The 21516-nt window shown below is 38.4% G+C and overlaps 1 protein-coding gene across 1 annotated transcript in view; it reads left to right on the top strand.

Annotated features, from left to right (window-relative positions):
* Positions 1 to 2926: 2926 nt before the first annotated feature.
* PELI1 (pellino E3 ubiquitin protein ligase 1) overlaps positions 2927 to 21516 on the top strand; it is a 58222-nt gene continuing 39632 nt past the window's right edge. The window contains exon 1 of the mRNA XM_047852962.1: positions 2927 to 3268. The gene's annotated coding sequence lies outside the window, so the exon portion shown is untranslated. The remainder of the gene's footprint in view (positions 3269 to 21516) is intronic.

Below are 21516 nucleotides of genomic sequence, written 5' to 3'. Positions count from 1 at the left end.
TTCCCTAACTCAGTGAATGGCATCACTAGCTCAGAAATCTGAGTCATCTTTCTCCTTCCTTGTCATACATATTGTTGTGCTCCCTCCCTTCCCCGTCAGCCTCCGTTCTACTTTTTCTGGGCAATCACTTTAGTTTTCTTTGGGAGAGCCATACCTCCTCATCACAACTTTGGGGGAAACTGACTCCTTTGGATCTAGGGGCAGAGCATTTGTCTTTATCCTAAGATGATTAGCTTTATGCCATCCCCTGGCCATACATAGAGACATGAACCAATTCTTGAGGCTTTTGAGAAAGGTGTAAGATGTTTCCTCTCCTTTCTAAAAGAGTTTTCAAAAATTACTCCTTTTTCTTCTTTTCATATACCTGGATGGTGAAACTTAAAACCACAGGAATTTCTGGTCACTATCTTATATGGTCAAAATAAAGCTAATACTGGGGCACCTGCATGGCTCCGTCAGTTAAGTGCCCAACTTCATCTCAGGTCATGATCTCAACAGTTTGTGAGTTTGAGTCGTGCATCGGGCACTGTGCTGACAGCTCAGAGCCTGGAGCCTGCTTTGGATTCTGTGTCTCCCTCTCTCTCTGCCCCTTCCCCACTCCTGCTTTGATAAAAAATATAAATAAAGCTAATATTAAGGATGGAAAAGCAACAAAACAAGAGAGAAACATGTCCTTAATGGCATCATTTAACTGCTGAATCATTCAGCTCCATAGCCCACCTTTCCACTGGGCTTTCTATCTAGACAGGTAATATTGGTTTATTGGTTAACCCAGTTAGAGTGAGTTTTTGCTGCTTGCAACCAAAAGCATCATAATTGATAACTCTCCTTCACCCTTCACCCCCAAACACAGGCAATTGCTCACTAGGTTCTATTAATTCTATCTCTTAAATAGTGTCTGATTACCCTTGAGTTCTGTCTCTTGAGACTGAAAATGTCTTAGTTCAGGCTCTCATCTTTTTTTAAATGCATAAAATTCATTTCTAAAATACATAGCTTAATCAACATTTCATCTGCTTACAATCCTGGCATGAGTTTCCATTGCTTCCAGAAAAGAGTTCACATTCCTTAGCATATTGTATAAGATTCTTCATGATCTAAGCTGTCTCCCTTACCTTTTCTGTGTCTCCTCTCACCACTCCCTCAACCCTATTCTACCAGCAATGCCTAACTCTTTACTGAACCAAAACACTGTTTGGTCTCGTGCCTCTAGTGCTTTGCTCTTGTTGCCCTCCACCTCCACTCCTAAATGCTCCCGCCCATTTCTCTCTTCCCCTTCCTCTACCAAAACACACAAACATACTAACTGGTAGTCATCTTCAAGTTCAAATGTTCTTGGAAGCATCTCCCGACATTGCTTGAGTCTGGGGCAGCTGTGTATCAAAGCACCTGATGTGCTTTCCTGTTATGGTATTTGTCACAATGAGTCCATTTATTTACCTGTCTCCTCTCTGCACAGCAAGCACTTTGAAAACAAGGAATGTTTCCTTCACATTCTTGTATCTCCATTTCTGAGAATAAAGTGCCTGGGATGGAGTATACTCAGTAAATGTTTTTTGTTGCTGTTGTTTTAAAAAATTTTTTTAACGTTTATTTATCACTGAGAGACAGAGAGACACAAAGCATGAGCAGGGGAAGGGCCAAGAGAGGGAGAGACACAGAATCCAAAGCAGGCTCCAGGCTCTGAGCTGTCAGCACAGAGCCCGACACGGCGCTCGAACCCACAAACCGTGAGATCATGACCTGAGCTGAAGTCGGACGCTTAACCGACTGAGCCACCAGGCGCCCCAACTCAGTAAATGTTTTTTAAATGAGTACTTATGTGGTCTACAAACACAAGGATTTCTGATCTTGAGATTCTATTTGAAAACCTCAATTTTTCTTCCTCTACATGTGTTTCTGATTTATAAACATTAATTTTTCTCTTCCAGGGTATGGGTTTCTAGACAGGCAGAGAAGGAAACCAAAAGAGTTTGGGACAGGTTGCCTGTAGTTCTTCTGAGATCCAGTAACTGTGTACTGCCTTTCATCACCCTCCTCCACCACCTATTCACACCTGGGTGCCCTGTATGGGTGTAGACTTAGCTGACCAGTCCAACAGCATACTCAGACCTTGGTTCAGACTTTTGTTACTGCCAAATGAAAGTTTGCCAATATATGTAAAAAGTGAACCATTTTCAACTTCCCATATCTTTTGAATTTATGAATATTTCTTAAAAGTCATAGGCCTCAAAATAATCCAGTCTGGATTATTTTACACCAAGCAAGTGAAATATCCTTAATATCCTGAACTTTTACCTTTGCTGGCCTTAAAGTTTGGTGTGACTAATTAGGTGAAAACATTATGGGATTCTGACAGTGGATGTTCTTAACAGTTATCACTTAATTGTTCAGTTACTGGAAGCAACTACATCTCTACAAGTCTTAGGTAAAAAACAAACTTGAATTTAAGGCAGAGAGGACTCGTTTGAGGGAAGGGAGGGAAATGGGTATTTGTGACAGAAAATCAGGCAGGAGGGAAGACCGAAATATCGACAGGAAGTCAGACTTCAGTAGGCACTTGTGAGTGGTGAGGTTAGAAGTTGGGGGTGGAGCGAAGTAGGAAGGACTAGCTGAGGGCGGGGTTCCTAACAGCACCTTAAGACAAGAAGGCCCTTGTTCAGCCAGCAGCAGCAAAGAACACGTTCTCTTCCTCAGTGTGTCGGTGACCATAGTAACAGCAGGGGGCTGAGCCTCTCCCCGAGCATGCGCAGTGCAGTGAGAGCCGGGACGCTTCCTCAACCACGATGTATCCCTTTTTTCTTCAGTCGGAGAACTACAACTCCCAAGAGACCACTCGGTGCCGCGTCACCGCCTCCCGCTGTGGCCCTGCCTTGTCTCCTCCCTCCCGCCCCGCCCTCCTGCTAGTCCCCTCCCCTCCCTCCGAGTGTGTGTCAGTGACCCAGAGCGGTGTGAGGCGGAGGGACCGTCGGGGGGCGCCGCCGCGGCCGCCGCCTCCACCAGCAGCACCAGCGGCGCCGCGCGTTCGGTTTTGCCTCGAGCCCTTCGGAAGCGCACCACAAAGCGGGCTCCGTGCCTCTCCCTCCGCCCGCGGCTCCTCAGCGCTCGGCTCCGCGGCCAACTTCCCTCGCGGGGCTTGGCCGGCTCGTGTAGAAGGCGGCGGCAGAACGCTGGGCTGTCTGCTCGCGCTCCTCGCGTACGCACACCTCTCACCCCCTCGCTCCGGGTCTCGGGGCCGTGCTGGATTGCGGCCACCAGCAATTGTCCGGTGAGTGCGGCCGCGGCGGGCCACGGAAGGGATGGTGGCGAGGCCAACGAGGGGTGCGGGCAAGGTGGGCGCGCAACTTCCTCGGCGGTTGCCGGGGGCGGCCGGCAGGCTCTCCCCGCCCGCCTGCGCGCCCCCGCGCTCGAGGCGGCCGGGAACGGAGTTTGCGGCTCCCGCATCCCGCGCCCTCGCAGGAGGAAGCGCCTTTGTCAGGAGCCGGCCCAGCGCGCCCTCCCCCTCCACCTCGGAGCCCCGCGCGCGGCGGCCAAGTCCGAGCCCCGCGCCCCGCGCGGGGCCGCCTGCTGCGGGAGGGGAGCTCCGCGGGGGCGGGAAGGAAAAGGGAAATGAAAGAGAAACAAAGGGGGCGGTGGGCTTTTCTTTTGTTTGTGCGAATCTGCTAACTTCTTTCTCCTTCCTTACATAACACAGACTTCCAAGTTAGTCATTCTTTTTATTGTTGTGATTATTGTCATCTTCTCTGCGTGTCTCTCGAATTTCCTTTCATCTCTGGATCTCAGAGCGTTTAGAAACACTAATTAATTACACCTTCGTGGTCCCCACGAAACAAGTTAATACGCCCGTATTCCTAAGTGGGTAAACTGAGGTCCGGAAGAGCTCTCTAATTGATGGATACTCTTCATCTTCCACCGCGCCTGGTGTCTGAGGACCTGAAAGCATTTATGAGTAAGAACTCGTTCTCCGATGCCCCGTGGAAAAGTTATAGATGCTCATTTTAGTTAAAGGTTAACTGAAGTCTAAAAGAAGTCTGGGTAATTGTTAGGTAGTTCAAACAATAATTCTTGCATAGTGTTTGAATCTTAAAACCTCAAAGGACTCTTGAAAAATGCTTTGAGTGTGGAAAATACTGTAAATCATAAACCCACCCCACCATCTACTTTTATTTTTGTACATGCAGGTCTTTTATGAGGCAAGAGTGCAGTGGTGGGGGAGCAGGAGGACAGAGGGTTTTTCTTTTTTTTTTTTTTATGTGAATTTGACAGATTTTAATCACTACACACGAGGAGATGTATCTTGGTTTTAACAGCATCAACAGCCTTCCCATCGTTTAATCATCAAACAGTATGTTAACAAATAATTGAGTGAGCATTTTACCCATAAGGTACTCGATGTGCAAAGAACTGAAGCTTTAAGTGTATGAAAAGGTCATCTGTTTGTTTTGGTTCATAGCTGTGTACTTTTCCTTCTCTGCAAAAATGTTATTTTGTTTTCATAGCAGCTGATCTTTTGTTTCAGAACTGGCATTGTCTTTTTCTACTTTGAATATGTATTATAACTGAGGAGAGATGTAAGGTGTTTGTTTGTTTTTTAATTTGAATTGTAGTGTGAATTTAAATTTTTGAATTGTGGAGAAGGTTTAGTTTCTTTGGTTCTTCTGCTTGAGCTTATGATGTTTTCTTTAAAACAGGAAATGTTTTCTCAAAGTGATCAAATTTACATCGCAAAACATTGTCTTTATTGTACAAATAGATCATATGAATTCCTTTTGTTTTTTTTTTATTCACACCAACAGCCTCTTCTGGAAGAGAATGCTTAATTCTGAGGACAAGTTTATTTTTGGTAGTTGAACCAAACTGGATGGTACCAAAAATTTAAGTGAAGCATCATTTCTACTATTTATTTCTTGAGATGAATAATGATCAGAACTGTAGTGAATACTTTTACCTATTACTGTTGAATTTAATTTTTTGTGATACAGTTGCCCCCAGATTTTAGATCCTGGGGGTTCCATCAGAAAAAGAAAGTGAGACGTTTGTTTTTTTTGATTTTTCTCCCAAATCCTCTAACCTGTCCCCATCCTGTGGGATGTTTAAAGAGATCTTCAGTTGAAAGCAAACGATTGGAAGTAGAACAGTTAAATGTACGGAAAGTTGCATGTAGTGGAGTGGTTTTAATGCCTCATCTAATAAATTGACACTTCAAAGAGAAAACGTTCACTCGGGTTTTCATTAATGTTTTAGAGGTGCTGTAATGCAATAATAGTAGTACTTATTGACTTGAAAAAAAGCTAGAAATTGTGCCTTAGTGACAGATTTGGGGGGAAGGGGAAGAATCTGTGCTCTCTTTAAAATTGTCATTTCAGTGACCTTGCAGTTGGTTACGATGAACTTTTTTCTGTAGCTTTTACAAACCAAATTTACCAGAGGCGTTTGTACTTTAAAGGAAGCTACTAACAGGACCTCTTGGCTCAATCAGTGGAGTCCAAAGGCAGAAGTTAGTGTCGACTGGCCAAGGCTGGCACTGCGGGTTTCCTGATATCTTTGGGACCCCTTAAAGTAATGGCAGAAAAGTACAGGGTAGGGAACTGAGTCTGGTACTGCCAAATGCTACACAGGCACGTTTCAAGGGGAAGCCTCCGTACATTGCTCTTTGACGTCGTTTCAGCTTCTTTTCGGGTTGTCGTAATGTCACTTGTATGTTCAGAGTCTTGTCATTTAGAATGTGCCACATTAATACTGTCCGGTGGGTCAGATGATAAGGACTTTCTATGCCAATTCTGCTTTGTGAACAAGTGGTTGCACACAGAAACTTCTGGAGCTAATAAAGATTTTAAGCCCAAACTTAGAATTGAAAACTATCTTTTTTTTTTCTTTTTAATGTCTATTTATTTATTTTTGAGAGAGAGAGAGAGCACATGCAGGGGAGAGGCAGAGAGAGAATCCCAAGCAGGCTCTGAGCCCCAGCACAGAGCCCAAAGCTGGGCTCAAACCCATGAACCGAGAGATCGTGACCTGACCCAAAATCAGGAGTCAGATGGTTAACTTACTGAGCCACCCAGGTGCCCTGAAAACTATCTTTCTAACATTCTCACACACATACATCTTGCCATTGCACATCAGTATAAAGCTATCCTAGTATTTATGAAATCAGAAAGGCTTGTATGGATTATTTTATTACATATATTTTAGCTATGCAGTGTATATTAAAATTTCAAAACGTCAGGTATATGATGGCATTAAGATGGTTGGTTCCAGGACTTTCTTTGGAAAAAATCATGTTATTCCAAAAGTTACGTTTATGTCTTTTCATTGAAGAGAATAAAACAAATTTAAAAGCCAGTTGAAAGAAGGAAGAAGAAAATCAACAGAAAGAAACCTGATGAAGATGTTTTTAAAAAGTACAATATAAAAGATTACTGGCATTATATAAGGGACAAAATTCTAGCTAAAGTCTATAAACAGTGAATTCCACTTAGCAGTTTCTGTTTATAGATTTCTAGCCATCTTTTCCAGATTTCCTCTAAATATGTTACACAAGGAAAGTAAATAGAAATCATTCTTTCAAGGGATTTGGGTTGTTGGAGATTTTTTTTTACACATGTGGTAGTGGGGGAGGAGGCGGTCATTGTTTTTCTTTAAGTTTAGCCTCTGCCAGAGAAGATTTTCCCCACGCTAATGTATGGAAATCTCAGAACAAGAAATATTGGTCACTGAAAGAACTAGATATAATTTCAAGTTATGCCACTAGCTTTTTCTTACATTATCTTGAAAGACCACTTCTTTTTCTTTCCAGAGGTTGAAAATAATTGTTTAACATGTTACCCTTAGTAGGTCCTACATAATTTTTGTTGTTATTGCTGCATTACTTTGCAAGTAATAAAGAGAAAGTACAAGATTTCTTGAGTGAGGGGTGCCTGAGTGGCTCAGTCGGTTAAGCATCCGACTTCAGCTCGTGATCTCATAGTTCCTGAGTTTGAACCCCATGTTGGGTTCTGTGCTGACAGCTCAGAGCCTGGAACCTGCTTTGGATTCTGTGTCTCCCTCTCTCTACCCCTCTCTACAAAGCTCACGCTTTGTCTCTTGTCTCTGCAAAATAAATAAACATTGGGAAAAAAAAAAAAGATTTCTTGAGTGAACATCGGGGAATTTCTGATTTTTTTTTCTTTTTAAATAGAAATAAGTAATCGAAACATGAACATCTGATTGGAGCCTTTCAATTACCATAGCTTCCTTCAGAAATAAAGTTGAGGAAAAGAGATTTGTTAGGTAATTTAAGAGAAATGAATTGTAAATAAGTCTAAGAAGATGTGATTATTTTTTCAGAACGTATACATGATGTTTTAGAATTTTTTTTGCCACAATAAACTGTTTCAGAGAAGTAGAATTTTACATAGTACTATTTGCATTACCTCTGTAAGACTTTTATACACCTCAAAATACCATTTACAGAAAAATAGAATATGTTGTTGTTGCCTGTAAATGAGAAAATTATGACATTTGTTATTCTTGACCATTCCTGTAGTTTAAAAAAAAAGTTCCAAATTCAATACACATGTAATCTACTTCCTTTTCAAAGAATTTATTACTGATTTTTCTTCTATAATGAACCTCTTGGGATGTTGCTAATTCTAAAAATATGTATTACCCCTAGTTTCCCACCATCTTCTGCGGTTTCTTTTTGTATCATTTTTTGGCTACAATATGCTCTCTCCCCTAAATTGTCTAAAATAAGCTAAGAAATGTTTACACATACTTGACAAGAAATACAGTCATTTATTATGCTAAACTTCAGCTAAATTTCAACATACAGGGGCCATTGAATCTGTTTTGGAGATGGAAGTACACTTATTTTGAAAGGAGGGAGGTAAAGCAGGGACAGCAAATAGATTTCACCTTGGGTACCAAATCTGATTGCTTGGTGGTGGCTCCCTGGACTATATTTAGAAAACTGGGAGTCCTAGTTCAGACTCAACAGGAAAGAGTGCTGTGATTAGCAGTTTCTGCTGTTGGGTGGGCAGTGGACTTTTGGCATGAATGCCAAATATTCATTCAGTAAGTATTTATTGGTTGTCTTTTATGGGTCAGGCACTGGTCTAGATGCTGATACCATTCACGCAAATTAAAATTAAAAGCTCTGAGACACAGGCAATAAAATAAATAAAAAATTTCATGTTTTAAGGATAAATGAACTCATTTCCTCAAGAAATAAATGAGAAATAAGAAAGGGAGAGGAAGCTCTAAGATTAAAAGAGACTTCAGAGACATATCCACTAAATGCAGTATATGGACCTTAGTTAGATCCTGCTTTGAGCAAGCGAACTGTAAAAAGGTATTTATGAAAAATAGGGGAAGTTTGGACATTGAATATTTGATTAAAAGGAATTGTTAATTTTTGTAGGTGTGATAATGTATTCTGGGTTTTAAACAAGCGGCCTTAACTTTTAGGGATCTAGTGTATTTATTAATTAAAATATCATGTCTGGATTTTTGCTCCAAAATAATTTGGAGGGGAGAGGAGCATTGATGAAACAAGATTGGCCATGTGTTGAGAGTTGTTGAAGGTGATGATGGATACCTGAGATTTCTCATATTCTCTCTACTTTTGTGTATGTTTGAAAATTTCTGTAATGAACAGTGTTACACACACACACACACACACACACACACACACACACACGGGAGAAGATAGAGAAGGGGAAAAGGGACCAGGTGGGATGTGAGTATGGGATGGGAGGAGCATGGCAGAACACACCTCATTGAGAAAGACCTGAGGTAGGTGAGGGGGAGTAAGCCTCGCAGGTAATCCTGGAGCAGGGCGGAGGCACAGAGAAGGGCATGTACCTTGGCCCTGAGGTAGAGGATCTTGACTGTGCAAGAAACTACAGGACGACCAGTGTGGCTGGGTTAGAATGAGAGAGTAGCCGGAGATAGGGTCAGAAAGGTAAAGGGAGGGGCCAGGAGACCAGATTGTGTGGGGCCTGGTTAATTATCTATCCTTGCTTTAAAGTAAGGACATTTAGTTTATACTTACCTAAAATATGTCTACTTTAGTCACCCTGGGAGCTATCTATACACTTACTTCAATGATACTAGCATTACTCAAAATATTTTTGGAACTACTTTTTTTTAATTTTGGTAATTGCCTTTTAAGCCAATTTAAGAGCCACACATGAAAATAGCTCAGTACTATATATTTGCCCCGTGTTTTTAGGGGAAAAGGAGGTATAAGGACATGATACTTCATTTATCAGATATGACTCAGAGAGGACAGAAAGAAAGACGGAAAGAAAATAAGAAATAACTTCAGGCTATTTCTAAAATTCAGATCCTCTTTAAGAAGGCAATTATGGTTTCTTAAAAATCAGGTCTACCCATAGACTGAAAAGGAGTTTCAATAATGTTGTGGACAATTGTAGCATCATTTGGAATAAGGATCTAACCTCTGAGAGTGACTGATATGGAAGAGACTATTACACTCATTTAGATATTTGTGTTTTGTCTGGTGCATTGAAACACATACATATACATACACACAAGACTATACATACTTCTTAATAATTAACCACTCAAAACAGTCACTGCAGATAAGTTTCTGTGTCAGGCATCTAAGACTGAAGAGATGGCATTTATAATGTAATGAAGTTGTATAACTTTCTTGTTGCTATGGCATACACTAGGAGAATTGAAAGACCAGCACACATTTAGTGTTAGAGACTAATCTGGCTCTCAAGTCTTATATTCATGCTTCATTTCTCAGATTAATAGTTGCTTCCAGAACATAATGATTTCCCATAAAGAACTGTATTTAAATCTTGATTGTTACAGAAAAATTGAACCCATCCTTCAAACGTTTGAAAGACTCCCTCAAAAAAACCCTGCATGAATATGGACTTTAAAAATCTTCTACTGATAGGACAGTATACATGTAGGGATTTCTAGTTTTGAATGATTTGACACTAAATGATTTAAAATGGTAAGTGATTTTCATTTTTTCTAGGAATAAGTTTTCCAAACTAAGAAACTAAACTTATTTCAATGATTTTTACTTTATGGATAACATTGAATAATAAAGAAAACCATTTTTTTTTTTTTTAGTTAACTATGCATAACAGGAGGGTACAATATTTTCTTCTGTATCTTTAACCAATAATATATAGGATTTAATGGGATTAAGTAGAATTTGAGAATTTTTTAATATATAATAAATTCCAGGGGTGACTGGCTGGCTCAGTCAGTAGAGCATGCAGCTCTCGATCTCAAGGCTGTGAGTTTGAGCCCCACATTGGTGTAGAGATTACTTGAAAAAAAAATGTTTTCATAAAATAAAATAAACTGCATAAAGTGACCACTAAGAATATAAGTACATAACAGTATAAGGAATACTTTAACAAAACTCCCTGTTTTGAACATTTTTCAGAAAATTCTTTAATTTCTATTTATTTGATTTTTTTTTAACTTTTTTTTTAACATTTATTTATTTTTGAGACGGAGCATGAACGGGGGAGGGTCACAGAGAGGGAGACACAGAATCTGAAACAGGCTCCAGGCTCTGAGATGTCAGCACAGAGCCCGACGCGGGGCTTGAACTCACAGACCGCGAAATCATGACCTGAGCCGAAGTCGGCCGCCTAACTGACTGAGCCGCCCAGGCACCCCAGAAAATTCTTTAATTTCTTTAACTCACTCATTGGTCCTCTTGGTGTATATATATGTGTATATGTACATATAAGTAGATAGCCAGAACGTTTCTTCATATACTGTATATTACTACTAAGATTGAGATGGTAGGCTAGATTATTTAATGTATTTTTTTTTGGTTTGTTTACTTATTTATTTTGAGAGAGCAAGCATGAGTTGGGCAGGGGCGGAGAGAAAGAACCCCAAGGAGGCTCCACGCCATCAGCACAGAGCCGGATGCGGGGCTTGATCTCACAAATGGTGAGATCATGATCTGAGCTGAAATCAAGATTTGATCGCTTAACTGATGGAGCCACCCAGGCACCCCTGTTTAATATAGTTTAAACACTAGCCTGTTAGCATGAACACAGAGCCCATGTTTAATTCTTGGGCTTTCCATTAATTCTGAAGGTATTTCCAAGCTATCTTTGATTCATCTGTAAAATATAATAAAATAATAATAGTTTTTTCATGAAGGACTTTGAAATTCTGTGATGGGACCATACTGATGTGTGGCTCATTTTAGAAATAGCTTTCAGTCTGTTGATTTGTTGGTAGGATTATGAGTCAGTGTTTCATTTCCATTTTTGTGAAATAAATAACTTATGATGGACAAGGAAGAGAAAGGGGGAGGGGAAGGGAAGGAAGGAAAGAAAAAATCGTCTCTCACAAAATAGTAAACGTGACCATGGATAATTCTTGTAACTTGGATCTACTTAATAGATAAAATGTATAAATTAAGTAGAGTATAAAAATGTATAAATTAAGTATAAATAGATAAAATGTATAAATTAATGTATAGCTTCCATTTCAAGAAAAAAAGTTGCTTTGTAAAAGGTACGTCTTAAATTTCATGGTGGCTTAAACTTTGTGACCATGATAAAGCCTGTACTTATTTTGGGAAATAATAATAATGATGAATTGATAATATTAATAATGATGATGATGCTAATTAACAGTAAGGAAGAATTATTTGAAAATTCAGTCTATTACTTAAGCTCTGTAGATTTTTGCAGCATCAGCTTCCAGGGTTTTTTCAACTTGTGCTTTGCAAGATACGTGTATTCCATATTTCTGCCTCTCTCACTTCACCTCTCTCTTACTTTCATCTCTTCCTCACTTTGTCACTGGCTTTGTTTATCTTTCTTTACTTGCTTTAGTGCCCATTGTTCTTCTGTCATGTTTTCTACACGTCTGCCATTTTTATACTTAAAAGTGGGCTTGGAATGAATTCAGGGTCTTCACAAATATAAAAGGAGTACTTTTATATACTTCAAAAGGAGTAATAAATATAACATTCATGACAAATATAACACTCATCCTCTTTTTGTCTTGCCTATTTAGCTTCTTTTTAACTTTCCTTTCTCCCTTTTTGTGTGTGGGTGTGTTACAGTGGAGAGATGGTATATTCCATCAGCGAGGCACTAATAGATAACTGTGTGACACAGAGGATATAGCACTTTTTGAAATGAATAATGTAGGAAACAGTAGTAAAGTCATTGGTTTGAGAGCTTCATGAGTTAATTCTGCATCCATCCAGAACCTATACCTAAACTAGCAAAATTTGATAGAATTATTAGCCTAGTGGAATTTCAAGTGCTGTTTTCAGCTCTTGGTATATGTTGTCTTTTCCAAAAACCTCAATCAGGGATTTCATCATCATTGTAATAATAGTTAATCATAAATGGCTTTGGAGAAACTGTCTGAACTTAAGTTAAGATGCTTTTTGACAGTTAAGAGGAAAAGATAGAAAAATCAGTAATGTGGTAAACAAGTTAATAACTTCCCTGTCCTTTTGTGGAATGAATTATAAGGTGATTGGCCCTGATTTGTTGCCAGTTTTTAAATGCTCATTGTAGTTTCAACATATCAGTTGGCTTAATCTTTAGAAGGCACCATTAACTTTATTTTTTTAACAATAAGTGAAAACAATTGGAGGTGCTTTGCTGGTTCCTCAAAACCTTAGTGTTGGATTCCTGGTTCTTGGCAGGTAATATCCACAGTACCTCATGTTCTTCTGGGTTATGCCAAGTTTAATGAGCTACATGTACTGGAAGCACTAAAAGCTGATTTTCTTTAATTTTAGATTACAGTTAACATAATGGATTTTCCTTTGAATTGTTTCTCACTACTATTCTTTAAATTTACCAAAGGACCAAAACTTCCAAATTACAAAACTAGTTACGTTTATCATTCATGAGAAAATGTGTGTTGATGTGGGTTTCTTTTATAAAGTAGTGGTTGCTTCTGATTAGAAACCACAGTCATATAGACAAGCTTCATGTATCTGAAAGCTTTTTAAATTTACTTAACTGCTTTACTGTAATTTTCATTAAAGTGGGATGATTCAAGCCTTGAACTAAGTTTTTCCAGTTCACCAAAGGAGCAGTGAATTTTGAGTTAGTGTCTTAAACTCTTCATCCTAGAGCGTATCTGTTACTTCAGTGACACCAAACCTTTTTTTATAATTCATCACTGATACTTAGTAAACAAAAAGGAAATCACATTTTGCTAAAGCTTCTTGGTTATGCCTCTTTTAGAAATTGTATGCCAGTTAATTTGCATGTAGTTCAGCACTTAAAGACCAGTCTTTAAAGTCTTCAGCCAGGATTTGCCTCCTGAAGCTCTTTAAAATGGCTTCCAAAAAAGGATTTGCTAGATGTCAGAACTGAGTAGGATGTTAATGATTCAATATGCCCCCTCATTCTCCTCCTACTTCTTAAATTGAAAGCTCCTTCATAGCATCTAGGTGCCCTGAGTCATCATGGCTAAACTCTAAAGAAAAAGTGTCACATGGAAAAACTCACCATGAAGTAAAATTGTCAGAAAACAATCTGAGTCAGAGATCCTTCATTGATCACAGTGATACAACCTAGAGCTTGTGGACTTCATTTAAATCTCTGAATGTACTTGCATGTAAGTCTTTGTTACAGGACTTGAAATTATGAGGACTTGTTTGTTCTCAGTTAATTTTTAGTTGGTTTTATTTTTCCTATTATATTTAAAGGATTTTATATTGAATAAATGTATCAGAGAGGAACAGCAGGAGGATTCAGGATAAAAACCACTATATCAGAAGCTAAGAGACTTAGAGTTCTGGTCCGTTTATTTAGTATGCATCTCATATATTTAATTTAACCTCTCTGGGCTTTAGTTTCCTCATCTTTACAAGGTCAGCAGCTTGCCCTATGATTGCCCTCTTTGGAGCCAGTCCCTGGTAGATATAGCTAATAGCTGACCCTATCCCAGCTTCATACTCCCTTTTTGGTGCTGCACTGTCAGCAGCTGTATAGTTGGCATTCTAGATGAAGTCTGTCACCTCAACCTTATAAAGTCCCTTCCATTTCCATGATTCCATGAGCTTAAATGACTTGCCAACAGACAGTCTGTCTCTTTCTGAGTCTTTACTGTTTTTTCACATTGGACATTCAGAATTGAAACTTACTCTGTGAATTAAGAATTCTATGTAGTCAGAGATGGCATGTTAATGTTTTGTGTAATTCCATAGACTGAATGTTTGCGTCCCCCCAAAATTCACGTGTTGAAACCTAATCCCTAATATGATGGTATTTGGAGGTAGGACCTTCGGGGAAGGGATAGGTCATGAGGACAGAGCCCTCATGAATGAGATTAGTGACCATAAGACTCCAGTGAGATCCCTCACTCCTTCTGTAAGTGTGAGGACACAGTGAAAAGATGACCATCTAGGAAGCAAGCCCTCACCTGACACCGAATCTGCCAGTGTTGATCTGGGACTTCTCAGTCTCCAGGACTGTGAGGAATAAATCTCTGTTGTTTATAAACCATCCAGTCTGTAGTATCCTGTTCAAACAGCCCCAGTGGGCTAAGACATTGTGATGTTAAAAACAAATACTGGAGAAAATTCATGGGAACACTTAAAATCCCTAGTGGAGTGGAAACATTCAGAGTGGTTAGTGATGGCTTGATTTAAACTCTTTTCAACTCCTAAATGTTTCTATGGCAAAGCTTCAGGTTAGTGAGGTTCAAAGTGATGTGTCTGTTTGAAGGGCACATAGCGAAGCAGGATGAATGCTAGACTGAGAGGGAAGTGTTCTAGCTCTGCAAACTTAGAAGTTTGACACTAACCTGGTTAGTGTCTTCGTGTAATGGTTTCAGACCATTCCTTCTCAAACATTAATGCATTACGCAGATTATCTGGGGGTCATATTGAGATACATATTCTGATTCTCTAAGTCTGGATGAGCCTTTGAAATTCTATGTTTTTAACAGGCTCCCAAGTGTGTTAACTGCTGTGTACCGTGGAACATGTTTTATAAACGTGTTATGATGGTTTGAGGTTCTTCTGCCCGGGTCTTCAAATCTTAACTCCACTTCTTTTTCTCTGACTCTTTCACATGAAATTTCATTAAACCTATTTTTGAAGCCTCATTTTTCTAGGCTTATTCCCTATTTTCTTAGTTTGATAGTTCGTTTAGGTTTGCTTTTTCTCTCTTCCCAGAACCAACTTCATAGGTGGTCATTCAAGTTAGAGGGAAGGTAGTATATTGAAAGAGGCTTTGATTTAAAGAAAACTGGATTTAAGTCCTACCACTGATTAGCAGCTTTGCTGCCTTGGACAGTTGACTTAGTTTACTTAACCTCTCAAAGCTTTGAATGCCTTCTTACAGAGTTGTTGAAAGGAATAGAAATAATATATAAAGCCCTCAGCACAATGTTAAGTGTGATGTAGGTGATCAAAAATTGGAAGCTGTTTTTATTCTTACTAGCATCTTGATTTGTAGAAGTGGAAAAACAGAAGAAAAGATCTGTCCCCAACCCAGGACCTCCCTGCTGTGTGCCACATTTAAATTTTCAACTGCCTGCTAGACATATTAATCCAAATTCTTCAAACTTGCCATTGTCAAAAAGATCTCTTTATTACTTTTTCCCTATCTGTTCTGCCTCCTTCAGTCCGGATGGAACTTAATGTTTCACTCTCCACATGCCCAAGCCAGGAACTTGTCAGTTCCGCCTTGGTGTCTCAGGTACTGCTTTTCTCTATCCTCGTTTCCACATTCCCTTTGCCTGGTTCTTTATCCTCTTTCACCTGGGCTCTTTGTATCTGATCTTGTTGATTCTAGACTCCTCGTGTTTTTCACATCCTCCATAGTGCTTTCAAAGTTACTTCCCTAAAAATTCTTTTTTTTAAAATTTTTACAACCAGTATTTCTTAAATCCTTACTATGTAGAAGGCTGTTGCAGGCATTGAGTGTATGGTGAGAGAACAGAATGAGACAGCTCCTGATGAAAGTCACAGACTAGGAAGGGCAATAGATATTAAAAACAAGTAAATATATAAGTAAATACAGAACAGAGTGCTAAGAGGCAATGACAGAAGGGGACCTGTGTTATATTGTATATTGGGTGGTCAGAGAATGCTTTCTAAGGAATTAACATTTAAGCTTTTATCTCCAGAATGAGGAGTCAGCTAGGTAAAGAGCAGGACAGTGCTGTTCCAGGCTGAGGGTACAGCATGTGTAAAGACCTCGAGTAGGTTTTTAAAAGTGAAATGATAGGACATGGTGATAGACAGTATATGGAAGATGAGGGAGAAGGAGTTATTAAGGACTTCCAGGTTTCTGGTAAGAGCAATTACTGGGTTAATAGTGGTGCCATTTACTGAAATAAATTAGGGATAGGATAGGTGAGAGCAGGGGGTAGAATCATGAGTCTAGTTTGTCAAGTTTGAGAGTCAGAAAAAAACAAATATGATTATGTCAGTCTATTCTGGTTCTCCATTTCCTAAAAATCTAGTCCAAATTCTATCTTACAAAGTCCTTAAATAGTTGACCCTTATCTACCTCTAGCTTCTCCCTCACTTCCCTTTATTACTGTGCATAAGCCATAATGAAATTCTCATTGTTCTCAAAACAGTTTTGAACCTTTACATATGTTACTGCCTGAAATAAACCTCTGGCTGAGGCCTTTTTGCCCTTCAAATCCTATCTTGAATATTACTGTTCTATAGAATTTTCTCCAACTTTTCCATGTTTAGGTTAGGGTCTTGGGCCTTTTTACTGCCATTTGGTTAACATTTGGTAATATGTCTTTTATAGCATTGATCATATTGTATTAGAATTTCTCTTTTGACATACCTGGACACATTTCATTAAACCATGAGTTATGTGGATCCAGAGATCTAAGCTGCTTGTTTTTGTGTTCCTGGGATCTAGTGCATAGCAGCTGCTCAGAAAGTGAATGACTGGATATTGTTCTTATATAAAGCAGTCTAATCCTACCCCTAAACTAGGATGAGTATTCTTTGTTTCCATGAGGCCCTGAGACTACTTTTACCATATTACATTGATGTTAAATTGTTTTACATCATTTCTTAAGGACAAAAACCGAGTCTCGGTTTTCCTTGTTTGCATGGTGCCCATTACTGTGCGTAACATGCAGGAAAATTCCAGTAGACTATAGTTTCATATTGTGGAATATTTCATCAATACAGCCTTCCTTGGATGGGCATTATGGGAGCTGGAGGTAGGAAGAAGGGAGACTCAATGTAATGATCAACATACATCAAATGTTAGTTTGCTGTTCCTGATAAAAAGATATATAACTGTATTTAATAAAATCCTGTTATTCTTTTGAAATACCTCTGGAGGTCACTTACTGTCTCCATATTGCTAAATTTAGTGATACTTTCTTCAGTATTTAGTTACTTGACCTCTCAGCAACATTTGACATTGTTGATTGCTTCCTACTTTTTGAAGCATTCTTCTTCACTTCCAGGACATCATACACCATACACCAGCACCTTGATGCTGTTGCTTTTTAAAATCACTTTCAGGAACTGCTGCTATTCTTTCAGATTCCTAAATTTTTGAACTCCTCAGTGCTTCTCTAGACTTTCTTCTCCAACTCTGTACTCATTCCCTAGGTAATTTCATCTGTATGTTGAAGATTTCCAGGTTTATATTTCCAGCCCAAGCTCCAGACTTGTATATATAATTGCTTCTTACTCTCCATGGATATCTGAAAGTTACCTCAGATTGCCATGCTCAAAGTCAAACTTACAGAAGCCTCAAGAGTACCTGGTTACAAAAGTTCTTGAAGAGTTATTTACTACCCTTCATAGAAATTAATTTCCACTGTTGTCTGCCTCACCCCAGTTTTCTTTTGCAGAAGGTAGTTTCTATACTAAAGTAAATATTTTAAACTAATTGACAATATAAATATTCAAGTAAATAGAAATTAACTGTCAAAAAACTATAACAATAAATCTTTATTGAGCTGTTGCTATGTGCTAGACACTTTTGAAAACAACCCTTTGGGGTGGGTGATGGTATGTTATTGAAAGGCAATAGACTATAATGCTTATTTGTAAGTATCGACTCTTAACCAAGACTTCTCAGGTTCCCATTCCAGATGCCAGCCTTACCACTTAATTAGCTGTATGACCTCTGGTAACTTACTGATCTGGGCCTCAGTTTCCTCATCTATAAAACAGAGATGATATTATTCATCTCCCAAGAACGTTATTAGGAGTTAAAGAATAAATATATAAAGCTCTTTCAAAAATGCCTGGCACCTATTACGATAAGCACTGTGTACATGTTAATGTATTACTTATTATCTTAGGTTTACAGGTGAGGAAATTGAGCCTCAGTAGGGTTGGCCCAAGACTTACAGCTATTAAATGACAGTACCAGGAGTCAGCATAGACAGTCTGACTCCAGAACTCCATTAACCACTCTGTTGTACTTCATCTCAACTAATAATAATCTGTCTCATCCTCTTGCACACAGACTTCATATTAATGGTCTCATTGTGACCATGAGAGTATTGTAATTCATTCTAGCACTCATACCTGGTGTTTAAAATGTAAAAGATGTAAAATATGCAGGTAAAAGCTCACTTTAATATGATATGAGAAACACAAGGATATGCATTTTAATTCCATTTTATTCCACATGCATTGTTTCTTTTTCTCTTGTTAGCAGTTAAGTCACAAATCCCTAGGAAGTAGGAGTACTAATTTTATATTACTCTTAAGTGTCTTTAGTTGTTGTGAATTACTCTGTTAAATCTTGTTCTGCTAAATATTTTCAGGATAACTTGGGAGCTCAAAAACATGTCATATTTCATAGTATGCTTAAAATCAGTAATTTTTGTGATTATGATCACCTCTTTTGAAATTATGTAGTTATTTGCCTATTTTTAAAAGACATTTCAATTTCCCAAGGAAGTTTTCCTTTTAATTTTATCAGCTGCTTTTTGAATAGGAACTTCAATTTTAGTATTTTGAGGTCTTTGTATTAGGTTCTGTATGTAGTTGAATCTGCTTAATTTTGTAAGGTTTAGTCCCTGACTCTCATTTAGGCCTTTAGTAAAAAGTGCATCTGGTTATTATTTACAGTTTCTATAGATGCTTTACTCCCCCACTTCTCCATTGCTTATAATTTTTCCATTGTTGGTTTTTTATTATTTCTTTGTGGCAAAAAAAAAAATCCCTTTGTGTTAAGACAATATAAAGGCAGAAGATAAAAAGTCTTTTGTAGCCTTTGAACTTAGCAAGGAGAGGGGGTTTTGAGAAGGAGAGTAGACTGAACCAGAATCATTTTTGAGGAAGAGTCTGTTTTACCTTGTTTTTGGAACTGAATTCTATGACCTACTGTATTTACTCTTGAGGGAAACAAACACACTTAAAATAGTTGTTATATCAGTTAAGACTCTATTGAGACAGAAAACTCCACTCAAACTGGCTTAAGAGGGGAAAAGGTTTACTGGTTTGTGTAAACTGGACCAGGATAGGTATGGCTTCAAGAATGACTCCACCCAAGGATTTAATAATGGCAACACTCAGGTTCTGTGCTTTTCTTGGCACTGCTTCCTCCCTGTTGGCTTTATTCTGGAGCCCTACCTGAGCAAAAGATAACTTTAATCCCTTCAGCCCCTAAATTCTTAAGGTGCCCTCTGTATCTGGAAAGAGGGACCATCTTTTTCCCAGAAGCCCCAGCAAAAGTCTCATTGCATTTTACTGGCTCAGACTGGCTGGCCCACTCCCCTTGTGGCCATGGGAATGTGAAGCTTGGCTTGTCTGGGAATAAGCCATATGCCCAGCCATCGAGTTTGAGGGCACAATCAACACCACCAGATACACATAAACTGTAGTTTCCAGAAAGGAAATGAAGATACCGTTATATTATAGGAAGCATGAATGTATGCTGAGCAGCAGAACATAGACGTCCTTAACTCTGGTTTGTATCTTTTCCATTTTAAGAGTTAGGGCTCATCTAAGGAAGACCAATTTGATTTTTTTTTAATTTAATATTTAGTGCTAATTTGGAATTTATATGATTTCACTTCCAAATTACTGTTTTAAAGCAATATATAAATGGTAATTGCTAAGACTTTTCACCTTTGAAGAACTTTGAGAATATCAAGTTTTTTTAATGTGGTCCTACTTTAACAAATACCATGCTATTAATTTTCCTATTAGCTGTAATAATCAAATTTGCTGATAACTAGTTCTTGTGATATACAACAGTGTCTTTATAGATTCTGTGTTTTTCTAAGTTAATACTTTAATGCCTTGAGCACACTGGGTTTTGAGAACAAGAAGTTCATAAAGAACCTCCCCTAGATACTCAGGGCCTTGGGGGAGAGGAGAAACAGTAAGGGGTGATGAGGGACACTAACAAAGGCTTTATGTGTTCATTACTGGAACTGATTTTAGTCTGAAAATGGAAACTCAGTTATTACTGAAAAGGAAAATTAAATAACTATTGTACTTTTACTCTTTTTAACACCAAAAATATGAAATGGAGTGGAAAATTATATTTAGATTTCAGTCTCTAATCATTTAGAGAGCTCCTTAGCTCCTTCCTTTTTTTTTTTCCTCCTTCCATGTCTTTCTTATGTCCCATTAATATGTGTGAATGAGTACAAACATCCCCATAAGGCCTTACCATTCTATAGTATTTAGGAAATTTTAGGGTTTTTTCTTTTAGATTTCTTTTTTTTTTTTTTCAACTTTTTTTTTTTTTTTTTTTTTTTTTTTTTTGGGACAGAGAGAGACAGAGCATGAATGGGGGAGGGGCAGAGAGAGAGGGAGACACAGAATCGGAAACAGGCTCCAGGCTCTGAGCCATCAGCCCAGAGCCCGACCCGGGGCTCGCACTCACGGACCGCGAGATCGTGACCTGGCTGAAGTCGGACGCTTAACCGACTGCGCCACCCAGGCGCCCCTCTTTTAGATTTCTTAACACTATAGAAATATTTATTCTTTACTCACCAGATTAAAATGAAGAGTTCACAATATCTAACTTAAACATATATTTAAATTTTCTTTTCCTTTATTATTAAGTTCTACAAAATGAGCAAAACAGTTTTTCCCTTAGAGGAATTTTCAGCTCAAATAGGAGATAGCACAAGATCGTACCTACTATAATCTAAAGCTGGATATGAGGATAAGTGTTTAGAGGGTAAGGAAGGACCTCCTGATTGGAAAGGGCATACCGAATGGATCTTGAAACATCGGAATTTTTTACAAGTAAATAGTGATAAACATTAAAACAACTATTGTTTACTGAGCATTGTTTCTTTTTTTTTTTTGTCAAAAAAGTTATATATCTTAAATCTAGAGAAAAGCTGGAAGAATTTGAATTATAGTGGATCCTAAAGATACATGGTTTAAAACTTAAAAATCAAAAGTAATGGAACTTATTGGGACATATCAAATGGGAAGTTTTCTGTTTCAGCCACCACAGTAACACTTTGTAGTATAAATAAAAGTTGATAATTTCTAACATAAATTACATTGTTTCCCAAGAGGTAATCAATGACAAGAATAAAAACTTAGTAGTATAT

This window comes from Prionailurus viverrinus, chromosome A3 (genome assembly GCF_022837055.1).
Source record: "Prionailurus viverrinus isolate Anna chromosome A3, UM_Priviv_1.0, whole genome shotgun sequence".
NCBI classification, from domain to species: Eukaryota; Metazoa; Chordata; class Mammalia; order Carnivora; family Felidae; genus Prionailurus; species Prionailurus viverrinus.
This window is presented reverse-complemented; position numbering and strand designations above follow the sequence as displayed.